The sequence below is a fragment of the Mirounga angustirostris genome, unplaced genomic scaffold (genome assembly GCF_029215605.1).
Source record: "Mirounga angustirostris isolate CCGP_5_RB_7025 unplaced genomic scaffold, mMirAng1.0.hap1 SCAF_9, whole genome shotgun sequence".
Lineage (NCBI taxonomy): Eukaryota > Metazoa > Chordata > Mammalia > Carnivora > Phocidae > Mirounga > Mirounga angustirostris.
This window is the reverse complement of record NW_026991717.1, coordinates 20,065,161-20,084,537: the sequence shown is the minus strand read 5'-3', so window position 1 is coordinate 20,084,537 and position 19,377 is coordinate 20,065,161. Positions and strand designations below refer to the sequence as shown.

The 19,377-nt window shown below is 43.7% G+C and overlaps 1 protein-coding gene across 3 annotated transcripts in view; it reads left to right on the top strand.

Annotated features, from left to right (window-relative positions):
* PCSK6 (proprotein convertase subtilisin/kexin type 6) overlaps window positions 1–19,377 on the top strand; it is a 182,342-nt gene that overhangs the window by 17,891 nt on the left and 145,074 nt on the right. The gene's annotated exons all lie outside the window — the stretch shown is intronic.

Genomic DNA, 19,377 nt, shown 5'->3' with positions numbered 1-19,377 from the left:
GAGGAAGCTCCTGGTCTGCTGGTAAATTTAGGGCACGTGTGAGGAGTGGGGGTAGGGAGAGAGGAGAAGAATGAAAGCATTATTCTAAGAAGCTGCTTTTATTTATAGATTCTCCTAATTCTATTAAAATGAATGCCAGAGGGATATAAAACTTGGAACACGTAACACATAATAGAAATGAAAGGATGTTAAGCTAAAATAGAGAACAATGGTAAAATGAGAAGAGAGTCTCAGTACCGAGAGGAAGATGTGACATTTTTCTGAAATAAAATCGTCTTCGAGCACACGGCACAGGGAAAGTGAATTAAAAGAAGGACTTGGTGAGGAGAGGACTTGGAAGGAAACATAAAAATATTTCATAATGAAAAGGAGAAAGTGTTAAACTGACTCAAGGGGAAAACAAAGACAGAGATTACACTAATTACATTATAGAGACAAATAAATAAAATGTCACTGTTGTAAAAGGAAATAAAACTAATTAAATACTTAATATGCGTTAAGAGGAGTTGGCTAAGTAAATATCAAATATGATAAAATATGTAAATAGCCATAATTTGCCTGCCCCTTATTTCCTGCATATAAAACGGGAGATTTTTGATCCCCATGATAACACATTAATAGGACAAGACACAAAGGAAGCGGCCACATATATTAGACAGCCTGGAATCAAACAAGCGCTTTCAAATGAACGAATTGATGAATGAGATGAATGAATGAGGATTCCTTAAAGTAAGGAGTTTAAAAACACACACTCAAAAGGGAAAGCAACGCAACTACCCTCGAAGATGAAAATCTAATGCATTAAGGCATGAAAGAAGGTGTCAGTAACTCAACCTCTCTGTGCCTCAGCAATTTCTACTGAAAAAGTGGAAGTTATCAGCACCTCCAACAATCAAACGCTTAGAATGGCACCAGGCCTGAAGCGGACACTCAGTGCATATTAATGCTAATAATATTATCATTGTGGTGATTATTAATACCAAAAGGGAGGGAAATAACATGTCCTTTCAATGTGAGGCATTGGAGGCAGACTAGGGATTCAGAGCTAGTAAAAGGTGACCCGGAGAAGATTGCAAATAGGGTGCTTCTTTTAACCTTTCATCTTTTGGCTGGCGGGGGGGGGTGGAGAAGATTCACTGATGCGAAAAGTTTAGGATGGGAAGGGCAGAAGTGAAGCCAGGCTAAGAAAGAGCCAATGAGGGGCGCCCAGGTGGCTCAGTCGGTTAAGTGTCTGCCTTCGGCTCAGGTCATGATCCCTCAGTCCTGGGATCAAGTCCCACATGGGGCTCCCTGCTCAGTGGGGAGCCTGCCTCTTCCTTTACTCCTCTTCCCTGCTTGTGATCTCTCTCTCTCTCTCTCTCTCTCTCAAATAAGTAAATAAAATCTTAAAAAAAGAAAGAAAGAGCTAATGAGCCATAGTTTACAAAGCCAGGACATCCCAGGCTGCAGGGCGTGCTCACGGGCTCACTCCCAGGGAGGTGCCTGGCCCACAGCATGTGGAAGGTGCCCTCCTCAGCTCCTGGCATGCTCGGCTGGGCCTGTGCCTACCACCACTGATGCAAAAGAGAGCCCTCTTGCTTGGAACTAATTAATGATCCTCTCTTGAGGATAAATAAAATAAGACTTGGATTAACCACAACTTTCCATGTCAGTTAGCCTATGTGGGCATCTGGGAGCCGCATAGAGCTTATGAAGGAATAGTCTGTTGCCCAAACATGGCCAAAGAGGGCCTGGAGCCACTCTCCACAATGCACATTTGCCTACTAATTGTAGCTGACACATGTCCACGATCATTCCCAAAGGAGAACTGGGTGCCTGGAGATGCTAGATTTTTTTATGCATTTTTCCAAACTTTCCTTAGTCTGGGCAACCACTCAGGATGGATTGCACAGAACACTGACTCTCCTAATTAAATGAGCCAGAGGCATAATGGGACTCTGGGAATAAGGAGGCAGGAGATAGGTTGTTTTTTCTTCTCTTGCTCCCCACCCCCCCATAATAGCCAAATTTCCCCATGATGCATGAAGACATGCGTGTTTTTCAGCTGTTTTGATCTGGTAGCCTACTCTTGCAGACAGAGCCAGTGGCAAAAATACAGACTTAGGAATTAGAAGAGGCGGATTCTAATTCCAACACTTTTTGTCTACAAATTGGTCAACATTTGGCGAGTCACTTGTCTCCGGATGTAGAGTCATATATTCATCCTGTAAAGTATGATTGTAATGATCATTACCCAAACAGTGTTCTCATCTGGCTGTTGGATCGCAGTGTAGACATAAGCCTCTGTGTAACTGAGGGGGGTCAGTCATTATCAGGGCAGGTGCGAAGTGGGCCTCCTTTGGTGACAGACACTCCAGGCTCACACCATCCACGCCGGGACCACCAGCCCAGGGCCCAGAAGGTGGGTGGCCACCCCCATTTCCAAGAACCCCCTTCAGCCCTCTCCCCCACATTTTGCCTGGGTTGATTCCATATTGGATTTTGGAGGCACTGTGCAACGCTATGTACTTGAAGAGCCCTGGAGTCACAGCCCACCTTCTGATGGGAGAGCTGAAATTTGGGACGATCAAATTGCTGTAATCTAATTTAACTGGTAATCTACAAGCTCCCCTTCTGAGAGCCGATAGTTTGCATGCTGCTGGGGAATAATACACCCTGTGCCACCAATTTCGGGGCATTATCAGATGGTCACAAGGAATGTGATGGTGAAGATGGTGGCCAGGGTCCTTTCTTTCACACAGCAGATCTGGAAATGGGCCCTCCTGGTTGGCGCTGTGCCTGGTAGTGTCTTTGTCTACCCGGCCACACTCAGCAGGAGGTCTCTGCCTTGGTGGCCGTGGCATGGTGGTTGGGGCACCTTCAGGCCTCATGTCCAAGTTCCAGGTAGGGTTGGGGGGCAAAAGGTCAAAGAGTGAAGGTCTTTCCCTCTTTGTTCAGGAAGGGTCACCTTCCCCGGACACTTGTGCTGACATCTCATGTGGCAGGACTATATTCTGCTAGCTGCAAAGGAGTCTGAGAAATTAGGATTTTACATTCTACGATCTCTCTAGAAGGGTGGGCAGTGGAGAAGTTGTTGAGAACAGGCAGGATCAGCCAACCACGCTTCACAATGACTGTAGTACGCTCCCACTATCTTATGGATGATCAGGAAGGAGAGGGGGAGGAGAGAGCCTTGTGTTATTTATCACAAGAGAGAAATTACCTCTTAATGGTGCTCAGATGAAGCAGCAATTCGGTGAGGGGCAGGCCCTGGCCTAACTGCTATGAGGAATGCAGAGGGGCCCAGGACAGGCCAGATGGTCCCATCCCTTGATGCTCTCTAGCAAGGGAGATGCCTGTATCAATAACCAGATGCCAGTAGAATGTGGTGAATTATCTAGCAGGGGTGCAAGTGAAACTGGAGGACTGGGCAGTGGGGGATCACTTCCACTTTCCAAAGGAAAATAGTGAGGAGAAGGCTGAGGAGAACCATGAGGATAATGTGATGAGGATGGTGAGGGTCATGATGATAATAGGGATAATGATGGTGAGGATGATAATATTGACAATGACAAGGATGGTAGACTCTTACTGGGCCAGAAGTTCTCATTTGCTCCTTATAGCCACCCCACAAAGTAGGTACCTCTCCCTGCCCCCCCAGGTGGCAGATAAGGAAACTGAGGCACATAGAAGTTGAGTTCCTCAGATTAGACATGGCAGAACCAGAGCTGACACCACACATACTTCTACTTCATTATCTTTAAAATATGTTATTTGAGGGGCGCCTGGGTAGCTCAGTCATCAGGCATCTGCCTTTGGCTCAGGTCATGATCCCAGGGTCCTGGGATCGAGTCCCGCATAGGGCTCCCTGCTCAGTGGGGAGTCTGCTTCTCCCTCTCCTGCTCCCCCTACTTGTGTTCCCTCTCTTGCTGTGTCTCTCTCTTGTCAAACAAATAAATAAATAAAATCTTTACTAAAAAAATAAAATATGTTATTTGATACATAGAAAATAGTTCCCATATGTTATTTATAAAAAGCATAATAATAGCACTTGTGAAGCCACCACCTAGCCCAGAAACTAGACGATCGTCAGTATTACCTATATATTTCTCTTCTATCTTACCACTGCTAAAAGATTAACCGAGGTGGGGCACCTGGGTGGCTCAGTTGGTTAAGCGACTGCCTTCGGCTCAGGTCGTGATCCTGGAGTCCCGGGATCGAGTCCCACATCAGGCTCCCTGCTCAGCGGGGGGTCTGCTTCTCCCTCTGACCCTCCTCCCTCTCATGCTCTCTGTCTCTCATTGTCTCTCTTGCAAATAAATAAATAAAATCTTAAAAAAAAAATTTAAAAGATTAACCGAGGCATATTAAAAATTTTAAGAATTCATTTGAGCAAAAATCTATTTGAATGGAGCAGCACCAAACCAGAAGTGGTTAGGAGTGCCCTACTGATAGGAGCAAGAGAGAAGAAGATGCCAAAGCAAACCAAGGAAATGATTTGATTGGCTGTAGCCAAAGTTGTTGCCTTGTTGGCTGTTTGTGATTGGCTGTCCTTGGGTTTTGATTTCTTAGCCTTGAGGCATTTACAGGCTTAGGTTTTGGTTTGCTTATGTAGGCTGCTGAGGAATCAGAACCACCTCAGTCTAATGGCCTCCTGTTTAATTAATTTAACACCACCTGGCCACTACCTGTCCAGCTCCATAGGGTGACCGCTGTCCAAATGGTGCATCGCAGGTGTAGATACACTTAGACGATGCGTTGCTCAGTTTTGTTTTTGAGCTCTATAAAAATGATGTATGAGGACCTGTGGCCTAGGCCTTGGTTTTTTTTCCCTCCCTGAACATCATGTTTCTAAGGCTCAGCCACATTGAAGGTACCCTGTTTAACTGTGGTTCATTTATTTTCACTACGATACAATAGTCATTGGCCAACAAATCACAATCTGTCTGTCCATTCTCCTGGCAGTGAATGTTTGCGATTTTTATTAAGAACATTGTTGCTAAGAATAATCTTGTACATGACCTCTGGTGCACCTATAGCAGACTCTTGGGTACTTGCCTAGAATGGGATGACTGGGTTTATATACTGGGGATACCAACCCTTTGTCTGTTACAAGTGTAGGAAATAGCATTTTCCAGCTTGTGAATGTTTAAAAAAACTTGTATAGGTGTCTTCTGATTAAATTGAGTTAACTTTATGTAATTGTATTTTCAGTCTTTTCTCTTTTTTATAATAGTTTTATTAAGTTGTAATTCACATACCATATGATATACCCATTTAAAATATACACTCCAGTGGCTTTTAGTATGTTCACAGAGTTGTGCAGCCATCTCTGCAATCACTTTTAGAGCATTTCATCACCATGGAAAGAAACCCCATGCCCATTACCAGTCATTCCCCATTCTGCCCCACACCCCCAGCCCCAGACAACTCTACTTTCTGTCTCTATAGATTTACCTATTCTGGACATTTCATATAAAGGAATCACACAATAGGTGGTCTGGCTTCTGGAAGAAGACTGGTTTCTTCCACTTAGTGTGTTTTCAAGGCTCATTCATTTTGTAACATGTCTCAGTACTTCATACTTTTTATTTCCGAATCATATTCCACAGTATGGATGTACCAGTATATGGATGCTTTGTCTGTCTCTCAATCGATGGACGTTGAGGTTGTTTCCACTTTTTGGGCCATTATGAATTAGGCTGCTATGAACATTCATGCACAAGTTTTTGTGTGGATGTATGTTTTTACTCCTCTGGGATTATACCTGGGAGTGGAATTGCTGAGTCATATGATAACTCAGTGTTTGACCTGTTGAGAAACTGCCAGGCTGTTTTCCAAAATGGCTCCACCATTTTACAGTCTCATCAGCAGTATACAAGGGGTCCGATTTCTTCATATCCTCATGAACACTTGTTATTATGTCTTTTTTTATTGTACCCATCTTAGCGCTCATCGTGGGTTTTTTTTGCATTTCCCTGATGGCTAATGTTGTTGAGCATCTTTTCATGTGCTTGTTGGCCTTTTGTATCTCTTCTTTAAAGAACTGTCCAGATCCTTTGCCCACTTATAATTGGCTTGTCTTTTATTATTATATATTCTAAATTCAAGTCCCTTTTCAAATATGTGACCTGCAACTATTTTCTCCCCTTCTGTGGATTGTTTCCATCTATTCTTCCATTCTCTTTTAATTGGCATATTTAGACCATTCACAGTTAAAGTGATTGTTGGTATCATTAGATTAATACCTACCATGTTTTCTGTTTGCATTTGTCTTCCCCCCACCCCAACTTTTCTACCTTCTCTAATTATAATGGAGACTTTTAGATATTTTCATCTTATCTCCTCTCTTAGCCTATCAGTTATACTCCATCATTGTATTCCACCCTCCTTGCTTCTGTCAGTTGTACCTACCACTGGCCTCTGCCTCTTAGGATCCCATGGTTCCCATTGACAGTAGGGAAGGAACCCAGGACCATTGGAGCATCCCTTGGATAGAAAGGGCAGCCACCACAGAGCTCTTTGGAGATGCTGCTGTGCCTTACCCAGGAATCTTCTTAATTTCTTGGTAAAGGGACAGTTGGTAGGGGTAGCTTAGCACGTTTCACATAAATTGCCCTCCAACATTCCCATTCTCCCGATTCCCACCTGACCACCAGTGGCAGCATCATTTAGGACCATGCCAGGGATGCCAATTCTTGGGCCCTACTACATGCCTACTTCCTTAGAAACCCCGGGGATGAGTCCAGAAATGGGGGTTTAACATGCCCTCCAGGGCATTCAGTGCTTGCTAGAGCTTGACGAGCCATTGCTCCACAGGGATCAGAAAGTTCCAGCAGGTTGGCCTCACCAGCTATTGGTTTTTGTTCATTCTTAATGTCGGCTAGCCAATCTTATAGATGGTAAACCCCTCCTAGGTATCTGAGTTACACATGAAATACTCTCATGGTGGGGAAAACACCCATGTCCTCAAATTTCGTCCAGATCTGGGCTGTTTACATTCATCCTCCTTTCTTGCACGCTCATCGAATTTACTCTGACACATATTCCAGGCTCCTGCAGGGCCCACTAGCCTTCTCCTCCCAAAGCAGATGCTGGACCTCTAGGATCCAGCTCATTTTATGGGTCTGGGCAGTGAGGGATGTGGACTGGGTCATAAGGGAAAAGGGCAGGGGCCTAGTAGCAGCCGTTGCAAGGCTTTTTCACAGAGGTCTTGTCCCTCACAGGTGGCATGAGGGTTATGTGTGCCGACAAAAGAGGTCAGAGTTCTCTGTTGCAGCCCGTGTCTGCCTGTGTCTGATGGGCCCACTTCTTCCCCATCCTTCCTACTTATAAGAGACCTAGGACTGTCGAGCATTTCCACAGCTTTTTGACTCTGGAACTTTAAAATCACACTCTGGGGGCTGCCATGGGGGCCCTCTGGTTCTCTGAGTGTGCTCTTAATTGATTGTTTTTAGCTTATTTCTCTTTTCCCCCTATATATGCTCTGTAGGGCCATATGCAGAATCTACCTGACCTTATAACCTTTGCAAGTTGCTGTTGCCACACCCCCTGTTCTCCCAATGCCTCACCCTCCTCCTGTATTTCATTCCCATGTATCATTATGTGTAATCAAGAACGCTCTGGTTTTGCATATAATCCATATGCTGTGGATTATCGTTATTCACACACACACACACACACACACACACACACACACACACACCCCTGCCCTCAGCAAGGTGATGATCCCAGTGCTCTTGGAATATATGCACAACCCAATCCCAGAGTCCAATTTTGAGGATCTGTCTTTTTTTTTTTTAGTATATGTGCTGCCGAAGCGAGCACATTGAGGATCTATCTTAAGACCACTTCTAGTAATGATGACTTTATCTGTCAGGGTCTCAATAAGAAAGGTAGGACACACTCAAATTAGGGTAACCCTTTGAGGAGGAGTTACTAGGTAGATTAACCTTCTTCAAAGGTGTGGGCATTGTTCCAAGATACTACCGGGGACTATTAATAGCAGAGTTTTTTCCATCCCATGGCCCCAAAAGAATAAAGAGAAGAGACTGTATTGACAAGGTGCCCTAAGAAGTGCAGTGGCCTTCAGGGAGAGATACAACTAGCCTGAAGTAACCCTGTAGGGAGGGTCAGGGGAGTAAATAGGACACCTTCACTCCCCTCTGCCCTCCCTTTGATCTCTTCCCAGGGTAGTTCATTACCAAACCCAACCCACAGCAGAGGGCAAAGGAACCCACGGCTGGAGTCCATGTTCCTGGGGCAGAGAGCCAGGAGGAGGAAGTTGAAAAGTAGATTTTGAGGGGCAAATAGAGCTATCTGGCCCACTTCCATATGTCCTAAAAGTTTTAGTTTTATCACACTTAAGTACCTAATCTAGCTCAAATTTGTTTTTGTGTTTGATGAAAAGTAGGAATTTTTTTATTATTATTATGCTATGTTAATCACCATACATTACATGAAAAGTAGGAATTTTTTTCCCCATAGGAATTTCCCAGCATCATCAGGTGATAAGTCCTTCCTTTCATTTTTGATGTTCCAGCATAAATCAAGTTCCGTATTTGCATGGGTTTTATCTCTCTTTTCTGTGCCATGGGTTAGTTTCTCTGTCTCTGATGCAGTGCCTCACAAACTTTAGTACTGTAGCTTTATAATAAGGCTTGATATCTTGTAGAGCAAGTATTCTTTTTCAGGAGTATCTAGGCTATTCTTGGCCCTTTGTTCTTCCATATTAACTTTGAGTCCATTTTACAAGTTCCACAAACCAGACAAAAACTCTGTCAGAAATTTGACTAAAATGCAATCAGAGAAAGACATGTATCATATCACCTCACTGATGTGAGGAATTCTTAATCTCAGGAAACAAACTGAGGGTTGCTGGAGTGGTGGGGGGTGGGAGGGATGGAGTGGCTGGGTGATAGACACTGGGGAGGGTATGTGCTATGGTGAGCGCTGTGAAGTGTGCAAGACTGTTGAATCACAGATCTGTACCTCTGAAGCAAATAATACATTATATGTTAAAAAAAAAAAAGAAGAAGAAGAAGATAGCAGGAGGAGAAGAATGAAGGGGGGGAAATCGGAGGGGGAGATGAACCATGAGAGACTATGGACTCTGAAAAACAAACTGAGGGTTCTAGAGGGGAGGGGGGTGGGAGGATGAGGTAGCCTGGTGATGGATATTAAAGAGGGCACGTTCTGCATGGAGCACTGGGTGTTATATGCAAACAATGAATCATGGAACACTACATCGAAAACTAATGATGTAATGTATGGTGATTAACATAATAAAAAAATTTGACTAAAATGTTATTTAATATATAAATCTATTTGATATATGTTATATCTTTATGATATGAGGTCTTCATATCCATGAATATGGTATATTTATTTGCTTAAGTCTCCTTTAATATCTCTTGGTAAAGTTTAATAATTTACTATGTATAGGACTTACACATCTTTTGTTAAATGTATAGGTACCTTAAGCTTTCTAACAGTTGTTGCTAGTGTATAGAAATGCAATGGATTTTTTTTTATATTGGCCTTATATCCAGCCACCCTGCTATAAATGCCCTTATTTTTTCTAATAATTTGTCTATAGATGTTATGGTTTCCTATGTAGTCATTTCACTAATGAATAATGTTAGCTTTGTTTCTTCCTGAGCAATATTTAAGCTAATTTAATTATTATTAGCTTAATTATAATATTAAGCTAAAAATTAAGCAATTTATTGCTGGTGGTGCTGGTTAGTACCTTCAGTATAATGAGCAATAAAAGCATTGCTTATAGATAACGTTCTTGATTTTACAGAGAATGCTTTCAGTACTTCCCTATTAATATTTGCTATTTTTTTTTTTATAGACAACTCTGTAACAGGTTAAGGAAGTTACCTTCTCTTTCTACTTGCTAAGAGTTTCTCATATGGGTTTTTAATTTTATCAAAAACTTTTCCTGTATTTCTAATTTGTTAATGTAGTTAATTACATTTATTGATTTTCTAGTGTTAAAATACCCTTGCATTTCTCAATAAATTCAACTTGGTCATGGTGGATTATCTTCTTTACTCACTGCTGAATTTGGTTTTCTGATATTCTAGTTAGGAGTTTCACTTTTATATTTATGGGTAAAATGGACTTACAATCTTTTCTTATACTGTCCTTGTCTTGTTTAACACTAAGGATAATCTGGCCTCACTAGATTTTACCATTTCTCTTCTCTAGAAGAGTTTCTGCAAGACTGGGATTATTGACACCTTGACATTTTGGTAGAGTTTACCTATAAAACTCTCTAGGCCTGTTTGTGGGAAAGAGAAAAGATGTTTAGCTAGTGCTTCAGTGTCTTTAATGGAAAGTCTGACTAGTCTTATGAGCATTTCTTTTTAGTTTTCATAAGTTATATTTTCCAAGGATTCATGTTGTCTAAGTTTTCAAATTTGTTAGCTTAACATCATTGATAGTGCTTCCTTATTATTTTTTAATTTTCTGCTTTATCTGTAGTTGTATCTCTGTTTTTATTTATAATATTCTTTGTGCCTTCTCATTTTTTAAATTAGTATTGCCGTGGGTCTGCCTATCTTGCTGGATTTTTAAAGAACTACTTTTGGCTTTGTTTAGTCTTATTATTATAAACTTATTTTCTGTTTTATAGAGTTTTCCTAACTTTATTATCTTTTTTCTTCTCTAGTTTATTTTTTTTAACTTTTTTGTTAGATAATCTCATGAATGTTCAGCATGTCTACTCCTAATATGAACACCTAAGGTTGACCCTTCCCTTCTAGTGTCATGGTCATTAATGCCCATGAGTTGTCATATTTAGTGTTTTCACTCATTACATTTTAAGTATTTTTAAATTTCCAAAATGATGCTTTCTTTGACCCATGAATTATATATACACGTGTTTGTTAATTTCCAAATGTGTGGGATTTTTAAATCCCTCTTTATATTACCGATGACTCACTTAATCACACCATGACCAGAGACCTATGCTGTCCTGGAAACCAGTTATTTGAAACTTTGAAGAAATATGCTATTTGCTTTAGACCTGTCAGTTTTTGAAAATGTCCTGTATGTCTGGAGAATAGTATTGTCCTCTGATATTGGGTGCAGAATTCTAAGTCTGCCAGAGTACACCTCTGGATAGAGCTGCTCAGATTCCATCCGCCACCGTGGACTTTTTCTCTGTGTAACCGTCTGTTGGTTAGGAATACCTCTGTGCCTTATGGCCTCTGGAATCTGATGACTCCTTAAGGAGGAGCAGGTATTTGGGCTGTCCCTGGAAGAATTAGTGGGTAGGAGGAGGGCCTAGGCAGAGGGGATAACATAAATACTCTTGAGAAAAGGGAGGGGTGTAGGCTCTGGGGAGAGGACCAGAGGGAAGGGAGGTGACTAGGGCAAGGACAAGAGACCCTGGGAAAGGCTGTTCTTTAGAAGAGAGCCAGGAGAGAGTTGTCTGAGGGGTGAAGATAGGAGAAGCCTGGGTGATTTGAGCTGGGTGACGCTGGCATGGTAATGGTATGACTGAGTGGTAAGGATGTCCTCAGACATGCCTGGGGACTGGAGAAGCAAGGGGACCAAAGGTGAAGGGACAGGCAATCTGGGGTTCTAAAGAGAGCTTGGTGGAGACAGCTGCCCGAAAGGCCCAGGACTAGGTAGGGCAGGATGGACCAAGAATCCAGAGTGCTCAGGTCATAATAGGTGGGAGGGGAGAATCGTGGTGAGGGAGGAGACTGGCTGGGGCCATGCTCGCAGTTGCTGGAATGGAGGGGTCAGGGAGAGGATAAGGGTGGTCAGGAATTTTGAGGCCAGGGTATTAGGAAGGTCATTTACCTGGGTGTCAGTCATGTGTTGGTGGCAAAATGGTGACAAAGGAGGAGGGTGAGCTCCTTGATAATGGTAATAAGGAGTATAGCAAGGGACAAGAGTGGTGACAGTAGGTCATGTGGACTTGGAAAGAAGAAACACAGTGAACCTTGAAAGCATAGAGATATCATTTCCTGGGAGGATGACCATAGAACTTACCATCTAACCCATATGTTTCTAAGAGTGAAAATAAGAGCCATGAATACTTATGTAGGAAAACAAGGGTGAGAAAAACTGGACAAGTGCTATTTATTAGGGAAAGTTATCAGGTAAGTGGGAATTTTCAACTAAGACAGGCGTGTATAAGCAAATACCAAAGGGGTAGAAGAGTTTTATATTTGTTTGAGTCCTTTAAAAAAAAAACCTGTATGCAAAATACATACAGCGTAAGATTTATCATCTTCATTGTTCAGTGTACAGCTCGATGGCATTAATTATATTCACATTGTTGAGCAGCCATCACCACCATCCATCTCCAGAACTCTTCATCTTGCAAAACTGAAGCTTTTTATTAAGCACTAACTCTCCCCACTCCAAGCCCCTGGCAACCACCATTCTGCTTCCTGTCTCTATAAATGTGACTACTCTAGGTGCCTCAAAGAGGTGGAATCATGTAGTATTTGTCTTTTATGACTGGCTCAAATCACTTAGCATCATGCTGTCAGAGTTCATCCATGTTGTAGCAAGTGTCAGAATTTCCTGCTTTTTTAAGGCCCAATAATATTCCGTTGTATGTATATATCACATTTTGGCTATTGATTCATGTGTCAGTGAAAACTTGTTGCTTCTACCTTTTGGCTGTTGTGAATAAAGCTGCTATGAACATGGGTGTACATAGATCTCTTTAAGATCCTGCTTCCAGTTCTTTGGGGCATGTACTCAGAAGTGGAATTGCCAGATCATATGGTAAACTTATGTTTACTTATGAAGAAACATGTTGCTGTACCATTTTACATTCCCATCAGCAGCACACAGGGTTCTGATTTCTCCACATCCTTGCCAACACTTGTTTTCTGGTTTTTTGGATAGTAGCCATCCTAAGATGTATGATATGGTATCTTACTATGGTTTTGATTTCCATTTCCCTAGTGGTTAGTAATGTCTTTTTTTTTTTAATTTTTTTTTTTAAAGATTTTATTTATTTATTTGAGAGAGAGAATGAGAGAGAGAGAGCACATGAGAGGGGGGAGGGTCAGAGGGAGAAGCAGACTCCCTGCCGAGCAGGGAGCCCGATGCGGGACTCAATCCTGGGTCTCCAGGATCATGACCTGAGCCGAAGGCAGTCGCCTAACCAACTGAGCCACCCAGGCGCCCCATGGTTAGTAATGTCTTATGGGCTTATTGACCATTTGTATATCTTCTTTGGGGAAATGTCTATTCAAATCTTTTGCCCATTTTTAAATTGCTGTGGTTGTAGTTGTAGGAGTTCTTTATCTATTGTGGATATTAACCCCTTTTCAGATATATGATTTGCAAATAATTTTTCCATTCCATTAAAAAATTTTTTTAAATAATAACAATTCCCATAGGTTCAGTAGGAGGAGCTAGTAGTGGGGCTGGGTGGGGCTCTTTGGAGGTGGTGGGTGGAAGAGGTGACCTGGAGAGGATTTGAGTGTGTGGGATGAGTGAGGAGCAGTTGGTGTTTGAATTTGGGACTCACATGTGGGTAGCTGGAGTGAGGGAAGTCAGGCTGTTACATTGGACAGGCAGAAGAGACGGCTGGCTGGATGCAGCAGGTGCTGGCTGTGTGAGCACCTAGGCAGCCTGGGGGGGCCCCCAGCATGCTGGTATGACTTGCAGGCCAATTAAGCTCTGGGATCTCTGGTTGCCGGGAGCAAGGTAGCGATGGTTTCTTTGACTTGGAGTCAAGACAACCCGTCAAACAAGTTGAGTTTTAGGGTTTTGTTCCCCTGATCTTTTCTTCTATCCCAAAGCCTTTCTCCTTGGCTAGGAGAAACCACATGCACAACTCTTCTGTTTGAAAATGTGGCAGGCAGAACCACAGCAGCAGAACTGCCAGTAGTAAATAGCTAGGTGCATAAAAATTCTCGAGGAAAGATTACATGGGCTTGTAGGGGTAATCAAATGAAATGGAAGGCAATTTGTGCTTTTCCAAGTAAGGTGGATATGTGGGAATTATGTAGATGCTGACAGAGGTATAGGAAAAGCAGCTAAACTTAGCCTGGATTTGGAAAAGAAAGAGGTTAGAAAGGCGGCGTGTGGAGTAGTTAGACCCCTCACTGAGAAATCCGAGTGATCGTTTGACTAAGTTTGTGTCTGCACTTGTCACTGGGGAGACAGAACAGAATGGAAGTCTTCAAAAGGAGGCCATCTACAGAGAATTCTGGAACCTTTGGTACTGTGAAACACACTGTGGGATCTGGAGTCTGTGTCTGGCTGAGCAGGGACCCTGAGGGGGAATGGCTTGTGAAATGCTGAGCAGGGCATGGTCCCTGGAAATGGACGATGGTCCGTAGATGGGTGAGCCAGCACTAGCCAGGAGCTTTGCTGAGGGCCATGTGGAGGGCCCTCCAGGGAAGCCAGGCCCCGTGGTGATCCAGGGATGAGTAGAGCCAGCCCCCCAGGTGTATTTTATGTTGACTAGAATGTTTTTAGAAAGCTGGGATAGCTCTCAACATTTAAACCTTGGCAGATTTCAGATAGGATATTTGAATTTCTAGCTTCTCTTGAAAAACAGGAAGAACTGGCCCCTTCCCTACAGGGCCACAGGCAGGGCAAGGGGGAAAGTGACCACAGATTGCTGGTGTCCTGTTGGGTTTCATGACACGCATTCCCTCTGCCACACCCTAGCTCAACCTCCCAGCAACATCTGGTAGAAATAGCATTGAATGAGGGTGGGGGCAGGGCAGTGGGAATTTGCCGGTCATTCCCGGGAAGGGAACGGACAAGCAGCCCAGCCCTGTCAGGTCCTCACTGATCACCCAGCTCATGAAGAACAGCCACTAAGCCCTCTGAGAGCAGGTGTGTAGCCATTGTGTTGCAAGTCGCCAAAAAAATTGCTGGATCCAGTTCCACCCGTTAAGGGGATGTGTCATCGGAGTGTCTGTAGGTAAAGGTATGCGTTAGAAATGCCAGTTCTCAGCTTTAGCAAGTGGTGACCATAAATCAGACAGGATCTCACAGTACCTAATGAGCACGTCTCTCACTTGAAGTGAATTTATCTTTGCAGACTTGGGTACATGAATGATGACATAAGGCATGAATTCATTTTACAGAATCAGAAGTCTAGAACCTAAAAAAAATGTGTCAGCCTGGAATCGATCATTTATTGGCAGCCGCATTTTATAACAGTTGAGAGGAATGAAAGGGGTGAGAGAAAAGTTAGTTTCAGGGAACTGAAAAACCCCTGGACCGGCCGACATGGGAGAATATCACGCGCCAGGACGGTAAGAGCCGCATGCGTGTGGCGCTGCGTCCCCACAGGTGTGCATGCCCCTGAGTGCCCAGAGCACAGCTGCTCTTCCCACATGCCCCACAGGCCTGGCCAGCAGGGTGATACCATGCATGCTGACCTTTTTGCTTCCATCTAGGAGAGATTATTTTCCCCACAGGAACCCCTGATAAAGAAGTCCACTTTTTTTTTTTTTAATTAGAATCAAAGGGCAAATGGGATTTGTTCCTGAACCGACTTTGCAACTGGCTTTGTGGCAAGTGAGATGCGCTCATGTTCTTTTCTGTAAGAAATGAGGTGAAAAGAGCGATCTGCATGACAGCTTGCCATGTGCCAACCGCATTTACCCTCCCAACAACCATGGAGGTGGGACAGTTAATCCCCATTGCACAGAAAGGGAATTAGAGGTGCAAAGAAATTAAGACACTCGCAGTAAATATACAGCAGGGTCACTGCAGAAGAGCTGGCGACTGGGGTGGGGGGGAGGGGCTGTTCATCCGGTCCCCTGTCCACAGGGCACTGTTGCGTGCACTGTCTCAGTGAATCACAGGCAGAGGTGAGAGGGCTGGGTATGTTTTCTTCCACTCTCCTTCCCACAATGACCTCTCGCTTCTGAAGTTTTACTTTGAATACAGAGGTTCTGTCGAAATTTTTTGTTGCCAAATATTCCATAAACCATCATGTTAGCGTGAAAGGGAGAGAAAAGTGAATCCAGTCCCTCCCTTGAGAGAGGAGAAGCTGGGGGCCAGTGACGGGCAGCCCTTCTGGGTCCCTGATTCCTTAGCACAGCGGCTTGCACAAAAAGCCCCACACGCCGCAGGAAGAGGGCTAACCTGAAAAGGATCGCAGCAAGCCCCGTTTTTAGTTTACAAACGAGGATGTGCTTTGCAACCGGGAAAGGGTATCCCTCGAGTTGTGTTTTGGTGAAATCATGACAGCTGCCTCATCAGTGGCTTCCTCATTTTTAATCACTGGCTTGGGGTTGAGTCACAGAAGCCAAATGACAGAGCATGTTTCTCTTTACGTCTGTTTTTAATTGGCATTATTGAGCTCGGGCACCAATGCAACTGGACTAAAGTTTTCCGTATCTTCATGTAACGTAAGCTGCCTGTCTCAGGAGGGCAAAACCCCCGAGGTCAGCCTAGGAGGTTGGTATGGGGCTGTCTGGTCAGCAGACCTTCAAGGCCAACCCTGGGGTTGGACATCTGGATAAAAGGAAGCTGGGGTGATGGGGTCAGGTGAACTTGGCCCGTCTCCAAGAGTGTTATCTCCTCCCCGGTATCCTTTTCCCCTGGAAGGGAAACCACATAATAGAAACACAGGAGGGGGATGAGCTGCCTGGAACCAAGAGTAGTTAGTAATTATAGCTGGGCAGCTTTGTTGTATCTGCTCCTTGGGGCTGGTTGCACCCTCTCCTTTGTGCGTCTCCAAATGCCTCTGTCACTGGGGCTGAGGTCCCCAGCACCCCGCGTGACACAGGACAGGAGTCAGTTTTAGGAGAGGTGCGGAGAGAATGTGGAAGAGATATATTTTTTTACTGTGGTAAAATATTCATAATAAAATTTGCCATCTTAACCATTTTTAAGTGTAGAGTTTGGTGTCATTAAATGCATTCTCATAGTCACTCAACCATCACCACCATCAGTCTCCAGAACTTTCTCATCCTCCCAAACTGAAACTCTACCCAGTGAACACTAACTCCCCATTCCTCCTCCCTCCGCCCCTGGCAGCCACCGTTCTACATTCTGTCTTTATGAATGTGACCACCCTAGGTGCCTCATCAAAGGGGGATCATACGATCTTCATTCTTTTGTGACTGGCTTGTTTCACTGAGTATAATGTCGTCCAGGTTCACCCATATTGTAACGTGGGTCAAAATTTCCTTGCTTTCTAAGGCTGAATAATAATCCGTTGTATGCATGGACCACATTCATCCATTGATGGACACTTGGATTGCTTCCTCCTTTTGACAATTGTGAACAGTGCTGATATGCACATGGGTGTACAAATATCTATTCAAGTCCTTGCTTTCACTTCTTTGGGGTATAGGAGCTATTTATTTTTAAAGTGAAAATTTTGAAGATTAATTTCTCTAAAATCCTTTTTAATTTCCCTTAGGATAACTGCTCTCCAGTGAGAGTGTTTTAGATATTAAAGTTTGAATTTTAAACATATCTTTCATAAGGACAAAAATCCTTTCTTTTTTTTCCACCTCCCCGAACCTTGCAGCCTTCTGACCTTCCTCAGTTAAGCAGCCCCAAACGACAGCCCAGCGCTGGCCTCTCTTTCTGGAGATCCCCAGATGGACCCCACCTGGTTTCCTTGGGTTCTTAGTGTCGCTTTGCTCTTGGATCTTCGGTGTAACCAGCCTGCTGGGTGTGCTGTGCATGACCATTGGTGCCGAAAGTCACATGCTTCATTCCATTCACAAGCCGAGGTGCTTTTTGCTAAGAGCAAATCTGAGCATGTCCCTGGTGCATTTTCCAGGTGAGACTTTCTGAGGATAAGGCCATGCCCTTATGTCTTGCATACTCAGAAAGAGAAAAGTAAGCAGCGGGTCTCCTAGAGTCAGGGAAGTCTAGACCACATGTCTGGGTCCCTCCATTGCAGGGACCACGGGATCCCTGAGGCCTGTAGGCTGCACAGTGGTGTTCATGTTTTAAAATTAGTTTCCGATATTAAAAACTTGGGAGAACTCTTGTAGAATCTGAGTGTTGGCTTCTCTGGAAGCTTTCAGGAGATCTGGCAATTAAAATATTCTTTTTTAAAAATAATCATAATAATCACGGACTCTCAAAAAGAGTTGGGAGTGCAGTATACAACTTTTTCTGAGGCGCTTGAGAGTACATCACTGAGCTGACCTCATCACACCTCATCCTTTGGTACGTCTTTCTTCATAAACAGGGCCAGTCTGTACAGGACTGTGGCATCATGGAAACGAGGGGATTGCGGATGGTAACTTGCACCATCTGATCCTCACACCTTAGTCACTGTTGCCAACTGTCCAACAGTGGTCTTCACGGGAAAGGGTCCGGTTCACAGTCAGGTGTGACATACATCTGTCAGGGCTCTTTCGTGGGGTCAGGCCTAGGATGAGGAGGGGTGAGGTACTCACCTTGGGCACAAAGTATAAGGGACAGATGCCAGGAGAAAACTCAGTAATCGAGGTAAATAACATTTTGATGCAATATTTTAAAATTTGAAATTAATAAAATCCACAGTGAACAAAATCTCAGAAATTTAAGTAAAAATTAAATAAAAATCAGCATTACTGATTTTTCTTCGGCCTTGGGCTCCAATATGGCTTCACACAGCACTGTTCCTTACTGTCTCAGGGTCTAGAGTGGTTCCCTCAACGTTCTCTTGACTTTTGTGACCTTGGCACTTGCCAATGTCAGGCCAGTTATATTGTGGAAGGTCCCTCCGTTGGGGTTTTGTCTGATGTTTGCTCACGGTGAGGTTCAGGTTCTGCACAAGAGTCTCACAGAAGTGAGTCACTGCATCCGACCCCGTTTCAGTTTGCCTCTGGGCTGGTGGTGCGCCTGTTGATCACCTGGTTAAGGGGCTTTGTCTGCCTGTCAAGTTTCTCCTTTCCCCTTTATAAATTAGTAAATATTTTGCAGAGAGATACTTTGAGACCATGTAAAAATAGCCAATTGGTATACAGCTTGGGATTTGTTATTAAGTATATCTGTATGGACTCATGGTTTCCTATTTTATTCTTGGACTGCAACCTACGAGAGCAAAGCGGTTATTTACTGGCCCCTGGTTTGGCCTGTGGGTGCCTTTCAAGTCTGCTTCTCTATACTAGTGATGTGTCTCCAGGGTTCTTGGAACCCTTTCTTGCTCTCTTCCCAAAATGTGGTCTTACAGATTCCCCTTGCATTTTCCCTGCCCTGACTCTGGAGTCAGCCATTTCTCCAAGAAGCCCTGGTTCCCTTTAGTACAAAATGGTATTTAGAAGCCAAGATCCGGGCTCTGGGTGGGTTCACTGCTATTGGGTGCTGCTGCTTGCTCACAGGCCTATCCAGTGAGGAGAGGTTGTGTGTGTGTCTGTCTACTTATCTATCTTGAAAACTAAATTCACACGGTTATCCAATTCCAATCTAACACCACAGAGTTCTTAACAG